Source organism: Microtus pennsylvanicus, chromosome 8 (genome assembly GCF_037038515.1).
Source record: "Microtus pennsylvanicus isolate mMicPen1 chromosome 8, mMicPen1.hap1, whole genome shotgun sequence".
NCBI classification, from domain to species: Eukaryota; Metazoa; Chordata; class Mammalia; order Rodentia; family Cricetidae; genus Microtus; species Microtus pennsylvanicus.
Window position 1 is genome coordinate 36,803,859 of NC_134586.1, and position 14,164 is coordinate 36,818,022.

Consider the following 14,164-nt stretch of genomic DNA (forward strand, 5'->3'; position numbering starts at 1 on the left):
AATGTCCATAGCTTCTTCTGTCCTCTTTAGTCTAGAGCTATGCTTACAATACTTACTTTAAATTCTGAAACCAATTTGATAGAAAGAAGGAAACTTCCAGACTGGAATCTTGGCAAGTAGACAAATACTAATCTGTATTCATAGGAGATGATTAACAAATTCCTCATTTGGTGACCAGGATTTACTGTCTCTATTATTTTGTTAGCCGGGCGGTGGTGGCGCATGCCTTTAATCCCAGCACTCGGGAGGCAGAGGCAGGCAGATCTCTGTGAGTTCAAGACCAGCCTGGTCTACAAGAGCTAGTTCCAGGACAGGCTCCAAAACCACAGAGAAACACTGTCTCGCAAAACCAAAAATAAATAAATAAATAAATAAATAAATAAATAAATAAATTTTTTTGTTGTTGCTATGCAAAAATACTTGACAAAGCAACATGAAGGCGTGTATTAGTTTTTAAAGCTGCAGAGCTGATAAAATACAAATGAATAAGTAGGCTCTAATTCCAGTGAAGGAATGCCTCAGACTTAGTGTGGAATAACATGCCAGTTATTCCATATCCACAGAATGAGGACAGGCAGGTAAAAAGGAAACACTTCCTTCTTCTATGTCCTTTTAGAAGTTGTGGACCTGACTTAGGGTAGATTTTTGGTTGTTTTTTTTTTTTTGTTGTTGTTGTTTAAAATGTGAAACGATCCAATCAAGGATCACATGTTACTCGAGAAGTAGTGACATTGACAAGAAAGATTAGCATACATGGAGCAAGGATTTTTTTGTGTTTCCAGCTTTAGGGAATGCACTCTACCATGTTGTGAATATGAAATTATGATTTGGTCCTCTGTGCAAGGAACTTCTGGCTTCCTCCTATGATATATGACTAATCCTGTAGCACAGATAGGACAAGAAGCAAGGCTGAGCTGTGGCACTCAAAGCCTTTCCTACAGTGTTCTCTCTCTCCAAGCCCAGTCATAAATGACAAAAAAAAAAAGATTTCACAACTTGCCCAGGCAGAATTAACATATTCAGAACAATTATTCAAATGCAGAATCCAGAAATGAACATTTCACAGTGAAAATCATGTTGCCATCTAATATAAAATTACATATCCTACCACACATGTTTCAGTTAAAGCAGTTGTAGTGGTTGGCTGCTGATATACAGTAAACTTTGTTCACTGTTAGTAGCTAAATAAGAATATTTATGAAACATATTTTTCTGCAGATTGGCAGTTCCTTTCAGTCTTAATGATATCTACACGTAAGTATGTGAATCAGCTTATAGATAAGATAAAGTTTAACTATATCCCTTCATCAGTTCCAATTATCATTGTTCCTTCTGGTATTCCACCACTCTAGTAAGATCTTCTGTACCTGTAAACCTGGCATTAGACTCGATTCTAAGGAAACAGAAAAAGAACACATAAGGGCTTAGGTATCCTGATATTTCAGCTTGAAATTGACCAATAGTCAACTCTGTTCTATGTTTGTCACACAGTGATGAGCCAAGCACAAACCACATGTGATATGTAACTAGATCCCACTCAACAACGGGAGAAATGAAAGGGCCATATGGAAGATATCATAGGTTCAAGGAAACATGAACAGTTGCATTTGTATGTGATAATTGGTCTTCTACATAACACTTCTTTTATTTCAAGACTAATGTCTGTGTCCTAGAAACTTACACCACAAGTTCCCAATGGTCTAAGTACCACTTATTCTGTAAGATTTTGTTAATGATAATTTTCCATTGTGATGTCTTTTGCACTCCGTATATTAACCTGAAGCTTAAGTCTGAAAAGTTAAATAAAATTATTCTCTTGGAGTATATAATGTCTTCTGTGTATGTATATATAACATTACCATTGGCTAAGTCTATATCTTGTAACTTTTAAAATCATATGGACAATAAATAATTAAAAATTATACCTTGTGATTGAAGTTGAGACATAGAATATAAAGAACTCAAGAAAAAAATTAAAGGTGCAATGATGAAAATACAAGAACAAAATAAAATGCCATGAGATTGTCATTACCAAGTCTCTATAATGAGTATAAATCAGGAGAGAGCCGGACTATTGTCACTGACAACCAGTATCTCCACAATGAAATATAAAGGGAAGATGAAAACTTGTGCTTTGAGTCCATTAGTAACTTTCAAGGCAGGGGTGAGATGAATGAATGGTGCAGACTCACTTGGAATAAATAGTGGGTTTCATCTCTGTGAATGTCATCCAAGCAAGGATGGAGTTTAATGGAGTCTACTTCTTTTTATTTTTTTGTCCAAGTCCTAAAGAATAAAAGTTATCAGATATCAAGTATTTGGCATGCTTATTATACAGCAGCTGTCAAATCTGATACAGAAAAGTGGGGGACAGGGATCTGGGAGAAGCAGCTATTCTATATTTATGGATGATTTGGGAGTCTGAACAATTCTGGTCTACTTATTTTCATCATGGACTCACGTCATCAAAAATGTGTGCTCTGAAATATACCTGCCTAATGGACTTATTGTGGTGAACCTGAAAGCAATGCGATTTTCAGATGGATCAGAGAACTACTGAGGCTAGCTTTATGAATACAGATGAATTTTAAGATATTTATTACCTGATAACAATTTATGGTGAATTTAGAAAGGTGGTTTTCTACAGTGTAAGATATTGATACTTTTATAAACAGTGATGACTGGAGGACTTGATGCCAAGGTCAGAACCATGAAAATATAAGGAAGAGGTTTACTAAGGAACAAGAGTGGCTAAGATAATGTAGCCAGGCTGAAGTAAGAAAAACTGAAGTCAAGAGAGAATGGAGGGATATCAACTCAAAGCAGAGACAGGAAAAAGCAGTGAAGTGAGTTTCTTACATTTGCTGTGTAGAAAACAGAATTTTCACAATCCCAAAGGTTTCATGAAGGTTACTAATGGTTATAGCAGGCATAGAGTCTACCAGAACTCTTGAAATTTAGTAATGAAGACAAAGTTTTTTCAAATTACAGACTATATTAATGATTCATATTATCTGCTCAAATGCTACTTTTAAATCTGCTGTGATAAGGATACTCAAAAACAAATTAGATTTATTCAATAGATAACAGACAGTATTTTAAAATTTCTTTAGTTTTTTTTTTTGCACTTTGGACCATCTGATATGCTCATAGGTAGAAAGTTCTCTTAAATTACAAATAGTATTTCAAATAATTCCATTCATTTTAATTAATTACAAAGTTAATTAATTACAAATCATTCAGAATTTGAAGAGAAATTTCTCTTCCACCCGTTACCACAACTATTTTTACTAGGACAATGTTACTCACATTCTATTCCTATTGTATACATAGAATTTTCAGCTCAGATATTGTTAGCCTAACACACTTATCATTTCAAAATCTTTGAACAAATGTACTCAAGTCAAACATATTTCCCAATTTAGTGAAGACAAATACTAGCATAAATATACAACATATGAATAAAATACTATGATTGAAATAAGAAACAAACTACTCAGCAGGTCACAGAAATACACTATTAAAATGAAAACAGCCTCGACAAAATTTAAAGTTTCTGACTTCAAACCTGTGTGTATAAATGTGTTAATAGATTGTAACCACTTTGCAGAATCATAATTTATTTCACTGTTTGGTTTAATAGTATGTGAAGCAGATAGCCTTAGAATTTTTTGGCTTTTTATCAAATAGCAGGTCACTGTATCTGACTGAAATATGTATAAGGAGGGAGAAAATATCCGTGAGAGAAGGTTCTGACCAGGATTTGACTTGAAATATTTATCATTGCCACCTGCAAATTAATACATACTTTTATTTTCCTTTCTATGAAACTAACTAACAAAACCTACTGCAAAGGAACACATTTTGTTCTCCTGTTGACTAAGTATTGGATTTATGTTTGAGAAGAACCTGTTATTTTCAGATTCTTAAGATCCTGGCTAAAGTTTTTTAGGCACATTGTGAGAAAACATTGTGTTCTTTGCCTATTGAAATGGGAGTTTTTTAATCAAAATGATGTGATTGTATGTTCATGTCTATAAATTAAAGGAAAGTGCACAAACTAGAATAGCACAGTACCCTAGAAATTGAGTCAGGGGAATCATGATGAGTTCAAAGCCATTATGGACTACAGATCCGGTCTTTTTACAAAATAATTTCAGAAATAAATGACCTTTAAGAAAGGTGAAATTAGTAAGAAATCTTTTATTTTGTCTAAAACTTTTAGCTAATTAATTTGATAAAAAAACAAGCTGTCATATTACTGAACACATCAAAATATTCATGGACTTGTTATGTCACAGCATGACAGTTTATGTGTCTATTCTCTCTAGCAATACATCTTTTTGAAACAAGCCTCACCAACTGGTCAAAACTTGCATGCTAGTATACTTGAGTCAAGTGACTGTCATAGAGATACTTGAGTGTAAAGACATGACATATCTTGTTGGAGTTGATGTCCTTCAACCTTCATAGTGTTGAACAGGTAATCTTTCAAACATGTTTGCAAAAGAGCTTTTAGCAATAGTGTGACAATTTTTGTTAAAAAGAAAGAAAAACATTTTGCTTAAGTCTGTCCTGAAAATCCTTAGAAGGGGCAGGGTTAAAAAGGCTTTCCTGTAGTGCTGCGGAGATATGTCAGTAGTTCAAATCTTCCAGAGGTTGTGATTTGGTTCCCCACCACCCACATGGCAGCCTGCAAGCATCTTTGATGTCCTCTTTTGAACTCTACGGGCATTTACATTGACCTGATACTCATATACATACATGCAGACAGACACATACAAAAGTTTTCTAAAAAATATATGTTACCGTATCCCGGTGGATTAGAATTGAGCCACCAGTCTGGTACAGAGACAGTAAACTCCCCCAGGACAAGCAGGGGAGAAACTGCCGAGCTTTAAAGCCAGAGCCAGATACCTCCGAGGGTCCAGATGTGAATCTGGGACTGCCCAGGAACTAGGCCTGAGCCAGGACCTCTGACAGTCTGGGTGTGAATCTGGGACCTCTGCAGGAGGAGGCAGGAACCAGAGATCTCTGCAGGATCAGGTGTGAGTCTGGCACCTCAGAGAGAGTAGGCCTGAGCCAGGATCTCTGTGGGTCCTGGCATTGGTCTGGGACATCAAAGGGAATAGGCAGGAACCTGGAACCTCAGTGGGTCTGAGCTTAAGTGTGGGACCTTTGAGGGAGTAAGCAGGTCCTCTGTGATTCTAGGTGCACCCGAGCCTGGGACCTTCTAGGCAATAGACTGGGGCCAGAAACCTTTGCAGGACCAACTCCAAGTCAGGGATTTCTGTAGGAGGGTATCCAGATCAGAATTTACAGAAACATGTCAAAGCCAGTAACCTAGACCAAAAGTAGGCATGAGGCAGCAAACTCCAATGGAGGAGAGCAAAGCACAGGAATGCTGAGCTATCTCCAGGAACACAGAGTAATCAATGGGGTAACTAGAACTGTGGCACTGACTGTACCACGAGAAACAACCATCTGAGCTGTGGATTCACTGGCACCTAGAAGATTAATCAACAGAATCTCAGACAGCCCCAACCACACACAAACACCACAAAGACCAACAAAACACCAGTAAAACCTAAAGAACATACAGATATAGGAGCAAAGAAGAAGATATCTTCTTTAAGGGAACCATTTTAGGGTTGGCAAGAGACTTGGCTCTAGAGGGGATCCCAGGTATTCACGAGGATGTCCCCTGCTAGGTCCTTGCACAGCAGAGGAGAGGATGTCTGAACTGGCCTTGTCCCATAGTCACACTGATGAATATCTCGAATATTACCATAGAACCTTTGTCCGGAGATGGATGGAGATAGAGACAGAGTCCTACATTAGAGTACTGGACTGAGCTCCCAAGGTTCAGTTGAAGAGCAGAAAAAGGGAAAATATGAGCAAGGAAGTCAGGACCACGAGGAGTTGGTCCACTCACTGAGACAGTGTGCCTGATCTAATGGGAGCTCACCAAATTCAGCTGGACTCAGATTGAATGAGCATGTGATAAAACTGGACTCTCTGAATGTGGCTGCCAATGGGAGCTGACGGAGAAGCCATTGATAAAGGCACTGGGACTTGTTTCTCTGTATGTACTGGCTTTTTGGGACCCTAGTCTATTTGGATGCACACCTTCATAGGCCTGGATGGAGCGGGGAGAGACTTGGACTTCCCACAGGAAAGGGTACTCTGCCATCTCTTAAGACTGGAAGGGGAGGGAGGAGGGTGAGTGGGGGAGCGGGAGAAGAATGGGAGGAGGGAAGTAGAAATTTTTAAATTGAATATACATACATATATATTTATATATGTGTGTGTGTGTTGTGTGTGTGTGTATAATCAGGGCACTTGACCACCTTTATCTGTGTGACCACCTGCTCTTTTGTGTATATTCTTATCTTTTCTTTTGCTTTTGTTTTAAATAATAGTTTCTTGGGGCTGGAGATGGTTAGGGGATTAAGAGTGGTTTCTGCTCTTATAGACAATCCAGGTTCATAAGTATGTGTTTACACATCCTTGCAAGTAAAACACCCATATGCACAAGAAATAAAAATGAATAAGTAGGTTTTCTTGCTACCTTAGTATGTGATTGGGTTTTGATTGCAATTCCTTGAACAAGAGACCAAGGACATGGGAACCTGGAATTCAGACCCAAGGATGGCAAACAGTTAGAGTAAATAGGTAATTAACCAGTACTCTCCACTAGCCTAGAATTTGCTAAATAGAATTTGCTAAATTCCTTATTAACAAGATGCACAAAGAAACAAGAAGAGGGAGGACAAAAAATTAGAATAAAAGAAAGAAGATAGAAAGTAAGCCAGCCATCTCTTTGTTCTGCTTTGTAACTTTTATGATTCCTAGGTTAGCCATGAACTAGGTTGCTTCCCCACAGAATCATTTGGGGTTGTATAACAGTCATGCTGTCGTCTGCACCAAGAGCCATGAAATGCCAACCTCTGATGGTAGTTGGAGGGAGAGGAAATAGCTTTACTAGTTTATTAGCCACCACTCCACCACCCCCAGCCCTCAAGAGATTTCTGCACTGTTCCAGCAAATTCATGCTGCGCTACCAAATACATCATGGATTAGTGGCTTAAGTAATGAAGGTCTTACTGTTCTGAGCAGTAGTAGGAAGTCAAGAATTCTGGAGCCAGCATTTCAGAGTCTATTTGGTATACCTTCACATTCTGTTCATCTCTTAATATCTATTGATCGATCGATCTATCTATCTATCTTTGTATCATCTATCTATCTATCTATCTATCTATCTATCTATCTATCTATCTATCTATCTATCATCTATCTATGTGAGAGAAAATATAAAAGAGGAAAATAGAGACAGACACACAGAGAGACAGAGACAAAGAGACAGATACAGACATGGGGATAGAGAGACAGACAGAAAGAAACAGAGAGACAGACAGAAGGAGAGATTTTGCTTTTTTTGATGGGAATACTAATCCCCAAGCACCATCATACTGGAAACTGGATTTCAACAGATGCATTGTAAGAGAACACAACCCTCCAGCTCACAGAAGACATGCAAACAAGGATAAGAGTCATTAATCAGACAACCCAAACATCTCTACCCTACACTCCCCCAGATTTCTCTGACTCAGGAGTTTGAGGAAGACTCTGGAATTATGACTAGAGAGAATGGTGGGGCTTAATGTTTGCATGAGTCACCACTGATATTGCAGCTGTGATGAGCAATTTTCTGGGCATTTCCAAGCCCAGTTCTCTGTACTGTTTCACTTGATTAACTCAGCACAGTCAAGGTGAGGGCGACTGCAAGTGCCTGTCTCCCTTGCGGCCCCCAGATGATGTCTGACTCTCCTCCTTGTCAACACTTCCTACTCCAGATGGTGGCTGCCCCATCCTCCCAGTATGTGCTTATGACTCAATAATTACTGTTACATAATTACATTTCCTTCAGACTATTTCAACTACCTGAGGGGGGAAGAGGGAGACATATTGTTAAACCTATTTTCCCTCATTCTTTTTTCCCTTCTTTTTCAACTTCTTCAAGTAAAGGGTTTTTTTTTTTTTATTGCTATTGTCTTATGACAAAGTCTTACCATGTAACATTAGATGGCCTTGCTCTCTGTAGATGAGTGGGCCTCTAGCTATTAGAGATTTATCTACCTCTGACTCTCTAGTGCTGTGATAAAGGGTGAGAACCACCATGCGTGATCAAATAACTTTTCAAAATGAGATGTTGAAAGGTATTTTGGAGGAAAAAGCTAAATAGTTTTTAGAAAATAGTTGATATTCTCTTCAACATATGTAACATATATATATATACCTGCTATAGATGATGCATCAATCTTTGAAATTATAGACTGAATTAAATTGTCTACATCATTTTATGAGGAATGTTTTCTGGGTGGGATAAGAGATGTATAGATATATTTTATTAAATGCTGTACTTTTGTCCCACTGTAGGAACTAAGTCATAATTTAATAAAACACAAAGAAAATATATTCTTCTTCCTGCCTAGACAATGCAGTTGAAAGCTATGTAAAATTCATTATACAGTCATGGCCCCACCAAAATCTACTTCATGAGGTTTATAATCGCTTTACAATTTAGCTTACACATATTCAAAAAGAAGCATTCTCCATAACTTCTCTATATATCAGCATAACCAACCTACATATGAACGGCATGTATCCTATGATACCTCTGAATGCAACCAACAGATGACAAAGTCATATCACAAAAACAAAAGTTTGAGTACCCTCAATCAACATCATACATTCCTACATTTTTTCTTACAAGAATGATGGGGAAAACAGTTCTCAGACAAATGAAAATATTTGTCTATAACACAATTCACTATCCTGAGACTTTTGTGCTTTCAGCTCTTTGTTTTGCTATATTTTTTTTTTAGTTCTTTGAGTATTGTATTCAACGTTTTTTTTTTTTTTTTTTTTTTTTATCATACTCACCCTTTACCCCAATTCCTTCCAGGTCCTCCATCCCTTTTTGTGTATACCAAATTTTTCTTCCTTTTCTTCTTCCTCCTCCAGTTCTTCTTCTTCTCCTTCTCCTTCTCCTACTTCTCTTTCTCCTTCTCCTCCTCTTTTTCGTTCTTTCCCAAATCTATCAAAAGCCCAGTTTGTGCTGTCCATACATTCCTAGATTTGTGGTCCTCCACTAGAATATAGCCTTCCTGATACATACTACACTATTAAAGAAAACTAACTACTCCTCTTCCAGCTTCTATAAGTTGTCCAACTCTGGATGGGACTGTGTGTTCACCTGTCCTTTCTAAGCTAAGATTTTGTCTTGGGAACTTGTAAACCTTTTTTGCTTTCTGTAACAATACCTGTGAGTTCATATATGCAGCTTTTCTGCTACGTTTGGAAAACAAGTTCCTCATAGTCACTCAGCACTTCTCACTTTTATACATAATTCCTGTTCCCTTCCACAGTGGTCCCTGGTCCATGGAAGGAGTGGAGAGATATAAAACAAATGGCACAAGTTCTCTCTCTTTTGTAGATGTTAGCTTTAAAGCTATGACACCATTAATATTTTATAAAATCAAACACTGTGTTGTCAGGGTGTTCTATGTGTTAACATTAACAATAGTTTCCCTGGTCCTTGTTTACTATATGCTAAAAGCATAGACACCTCCCAACCCTCTCAAGTTAGAATAAGTAAATAATATGTATATTTGTAACAATCAGCTAAAAAACCATTATTCTAAACACAATCAACCAATTCCCAAAGTTTCTGTTTGCAGAATTCTTTCTAGTCACCTGTTTCCAAATGAAAATAGTCCTATGGCTCAAGCATTACTACATGTAATTTTGCTAAAATCCTTACCATGGGATGTATTTTATTTTACTTCTGCTAAACCTATCCCTAGTTGGGCTTGGACAGTGGGAATATGCCGAGTTTGGGTGATACTCATTTTAACTAGAATATCCCAATGAATCCCCTCTGCTGCAAACACACATGGATGCCCTGTACTAAACATAGATCTCCAGGAATGCACTACATAGTTATTGCTGAAGACATACACTTGAATAACTTCTCTGTGTATGCACTATTTTTCAAACTGGCCTCTGGTCTGAGTTTCATGGCTAAATTCCTTGTACACAGTGTGTTGGGTTTTTCTTTGCTCTTCTGGCATGTTTAACCTTTTAAATGTCAGCCAGATTTTTGTTTTACAAAGTTTTCTATCAGTTGTGAAACTTCCTCCAGCTTTGTCACTTCATAGAATATTTGTCTTCTATCTCCTTATTGTTTTGCAACATGGATTTGAGAGCTGGCATCGTGGGTATAGGTGCTTGCTACCAAGCTTAAGGACCTGAATATAATACTCCAGACTTACATGGTGAAAGGGAACAACTGACTCCTCAAAGTTGCCCTCTGACTTCTGTGCCTGCATCTAGACACATGCCTCTCCCCTAAACACACATCAATAAATATAAGGCATTTTAAAAATCCTGAAGAGATTGCACCTTTTTGTGTCTTTTGGAGTTCAAAGCTCAGTTCTGGCATATACTCCCATTTTTATCTTTGAACAAAGATCCCCATGATTCATTTAATTTCAATTTCTAGGTACTTATTCTGTCAGATGGTTCCCTCCTCTTTGATTCTGAAGAGTATGAATGGTAGTCCTTTACTCCCCTCATCAATAAATAGCCCATTTCACATGTGTATTACTAGGAAGATAGGAAGAAGTGGGGAGGGAGTAAGGGGGAAAGAAGGAAAAGAAGAAAGGTATGTAGAAAGGCAGAGAAGTTTTTTAAAACACACAGAAATGGGGACTGAGGAGAAGGTTCAGTTGCTAAAGTGACAGCCACCCAAGCATGAAGACCTGAATTTGTTCCCCAGAAGCCATATAAGAAAAGAGGGTATGGTGGTACCTAAGTCCAATCCCAAAACTGGGGAAGGAGAGATAGGAGGAACCCTGGGATTGGCTGGCCAGTCAACCTTGCCAGAATTATCAAATTCTAGGCCAATGAAAGACTCTGTCTCAAAAAAATATGAATAGCCACTGAGCTGGACACTTATGACTGACTCCATAAGTATGTGTGTGTGTGTGTGCCTCTCTCTCTCTCTCTCTCTCTCTCTCTCTCTCTCTCTCTCTCTCTCTCTCTTTCTGTCTCTCTCTCTCACTCTCTCTCTCTCTCTCTCTCTCTCTCTCACACACACACACACACACACACACTGATTTTCATTTCCTTATTTCCTTCCAGGCAGTTTTCGTAGATAAACTAAGCTTGAATGATGGTTCAGGGGGTCACTGTGCTTGCAAGCCAGACAATGTGAGTTCTGTCCCCAGAACTCAAAGGGGAAGTGAATTAATGACTCATCTTTGACCTTTCCATGGACATCGTAGCACATTTTATGTTGGTATTCACACATATACATCACACTCACATGGAATGATACTAAATAAAACCAAGTCAAAATAAAATAAGCTTGTGACTGAGAAGGAAACATCTTGCTGAGATTATTTTCACACTGAATTTTCCAGAAGAAACCACAGTTAAGTGCAAAACCTCTGAGCTGACTGACTATGATGTGTTTGCCCCAAGGCTGAGCTGAGGCAAGGCCAGGAAATTAAAGGCAGAACCAACTCCTTTCAGTTCTGGTCACAGTAACTTTGCAGGAGGGCTAGAAGTCCTCTGCAGCCCCGGAGCTAAATTGCCTCAGGATGAAAGGGCCCTGTTTGGCCTACAGGGGAGGTCGGCTGTTTTCAACCTCTTTGCAGGATTTCATGGAGACTATGGATTCTTTCATTTAATCTAAAGGTAAAAGAAGCCCTGGAAGTTGAAAAGTATCCATATTAGTTCCCAGTAAGGCCTAAACTGACGTTTTACTAAATCTGTCTGGAGGAGTTTCAAAAATCCACTGTATCACCTTTCCTGATTCAGTTCTCCTGCTTAAATCTCCCCCTAGCTCCCTGACCTTCCCTTCTTAAACAAAGACCCTTTGTTGCTCATTTCCACTCACTCTACAAAGAAATGACAGAGATATGAAATATTTCTCACTGGGACCACCTTCACACATGGACTAGTCTGTATTTTAGAGCTGCATTCTCTAAGACTCAATTTTAAAACTGTTATCCCTTAGAATAAAAATACAAAGAAAAGAAATAATTTTCCTAAACTGTTTAATTCATAGTTCTCCCTTTTCCATGTTACATATCACTACCATAAGATTGGTAAAAACTATCCCTCTATTACCATGTGACACTGTATTGAGAGAAAAAGAAAAAGGAGAAAGAAGGAAAGAATAAAGAAACAAAGAAATGGATCGATATTTTAAAAAAATTCATGTAATAATTGATAATTTGTGAATTTCACTTCATGTACTCAGATAATACTCACTTCCCAACTCTCCCAGGCCTACTGCCCCAAACCTTGTGACCGTTTCCCCCCAAAAAAGAAGGAGGAGGAGGGGGTGGGGAAGGAGGGGAAGGAGGGAAAGGAGAAGGGAGAGAAAGTGGGAAAGATGGGGAGGAGGAAGAAAGACCAATTTTTGGTTGCCATATACTTACTGGAGCATGGCCAAACTCCTGGTGGCCAGCCCCTTAAAGAAAACTGAGTCCTGCCCCACATGCTTTCAGATCTGAAAATCTGAAATGCAGAATGAAGGTGGAACTTTAGAAGAGCCTTTTCCTGGAAGCAAAACCATCAGATCGAGGAATGCAGAACAGGACTGCAGGGCCTGAGGGTACTTTTCAGCCATGCTAATCACAGCATTTGGCCACTCATGTTGGAGCATTATTGGGCTCCAGACTGCCATCTGTGGACCATGTGAATAGTCAGACTAATCACAATATGACCACCAGTAGGAAAAGCATGTGTTGCATTCTCAGATTAGTACATAGGGTAAAAGCTTTGAACATTATCTCATTTTACCTCATTTTTGAAATAATTTGGTTTTTTTTTAGAAGATAGTGTTATTTTGTTTTATAGGGTCATCACACTCATTGGAGCTCAAGTGACACAACAGGTGTTCTTACATCAACATAGCCCATAAACTGTCTATATTTGCAGGTGAGCAGGGGTCACATGTAGCCAAGGATTACTCTGAATTACAGTTATACTGCAGGTCAACCTTGAATTATTGAGCCTCCTGCCTATACTGTGCAAGTGCTAGGATCACAGCATACAACATCGTAGCTCTCCTATTTTACCTATCTATGAAGTTATTTATTGAATGCCTATGTGTCAGAGCGTGTCATAAGTATTAAGAAAATAGAAGATAGCAGAGAAGTCATTGCTGTATTATGTAATTTTACATCTGTATGAAAAGATATAGAATATATATTTACAAAATCTATGCTACATGTTGTGTGGAAAGGAGGAAATAAGCAATGTAGAATGAGAGGGGCGCAAGGAGGAGGTGGGAAGTTTGTGAACAGACACCACCACTGTAAATAAATTGTCCAGTGCAGTCCTCATGAGACAAATAGTGGAAAGAAGCTATTCAAGCTCTTTCCTAATCACGGTATTCTAGTTTGCTTTCTGCTGTGATAAACACTGCCAAAACCCAACTTAGACAGGAACAGGCATATTTGGCTCTCATGTTATAATCCATCAAAAAGGAAGCCAAGAACCTGGAGTCAGGAACTGAACAGATACCAAGGAGGGATGCTGTTTACTGGCTTACTTCCCCTGGCTTACTAGGCTACTTATGCCGCCAAGGCCTACCTGCTCCAGGGTAACACAGCTCAGAGTATGGTGGGCCCTCCCACATTAATCAGTAAAAGTGCCCACAGACATGCTGCAGACCAATGTGATAGAGGCAATTCTTCAACAGAGGTTCCTGCTTCATGGGCAGATCTAGATCTGTGTCAAGTTGACAAACTTAGAAAGCCCATTAACCTAGAATCTTCTATTCTACTGCAGGCATTGTTCCACTGTCTTACAATTATTGTCGTACAACTGGACCATAAGGTATTCTGAAATCCTACTTTCCCCAGCATCTTTGGGTGAAACCTGTATCTTTCTTCTCTCCTAAGCTCCAGCTGCTTTCATTGTCTTATAGGACTCACTCTACATAGTAAACCATGTATTTATTTCACTTCTTTTTATAGTTTCTTTCTGTCATATTTTAAAACAAATTGGGCAGATATATTTTGAAGTATATCTCTAGTACCCACATTATCTGATATACAGTATAGTTTGAATAAACCCTATT